The sequence below is a fragment of the Morone saxatilis genome, unplaced genomic scaffold, assembly GCF_004916995.1.
Source record: "Morone saxatilis isolate NCDOM2014 unplaced genomic scaffold, NCSU_SB_2.0 Contig14, whole genome shotgun sequence".
In the NCBI taxonomy this organism is placed as follows: Eukaryota; Metazoa; Chordata; class Actinopteri; family Moronidae; genus Morone; species Morone saxatilis.
The window spans coordinates 22,892,048-22,892,758 of record NW_023339696.1 but is presented as its reverse complement, the minus strand read 5'-3'; positions in this window follow the sequence as shown (position 1 = coordinate 22,892,758).

Sequence of the window (711 nt, the reverse complement as noted above, 5' to 3'; positions counted from 1 at the left end):
GAGAGAAAGAAAGAAGGGAGAGAAAGAAGGAAGGAAAGAAAGAGAAAGTAAGAAATGTGCTGATGATGTCACTTTGTCCCAGAAGCTCAGAATTCTTTAAAACAACATTATTGTTTACAAAAGCCTCCTGATATTTATTATTTTCAGTAGTTGCTGCGTTGAAGAGAAACTTGTTGTTTGACAGGAAACACGAACCGCTTTATGTACGTGTGGTTATGATGAAATCAGTGTTGCTAGGCAACTGGAAAAAATAGATGCCGAGTCACTCGTAACTTCATAATCGAAAAGGTTTCACATCCAGCGGGACTCTGAGGATCAACAGGATCCAACAACAACCTGATGTGAGGTTAAAATAAATCAGATGAGTCTCAGATTACGTAACTGCTGATTGGCTCCCAGTAAACCTGCTGACTCACCAACCGCCACCTCGCCCGAGGCACCGTGTTCACTGCAGCTCCCATTATAACGAGCAGCTGCTCAGGTATTGATCTGCGTTACTGCTGCGCGTCTGAGTCACAGTGCCAGGGAGGGGGCACTTCCTGTTTCTGCCATGTGATGTGTGAACAGCGTCAGATCAGTAAACTGCAGATTTCCTGACTCGAACCACAAAACCATTCACACATTACATTTTCTGTGAATTAGACGACATGAAAGCGTTTGTACAGAGCGACGGTCGGCCTCACACCTCCTCTCATCAACGGTACCGCTTCT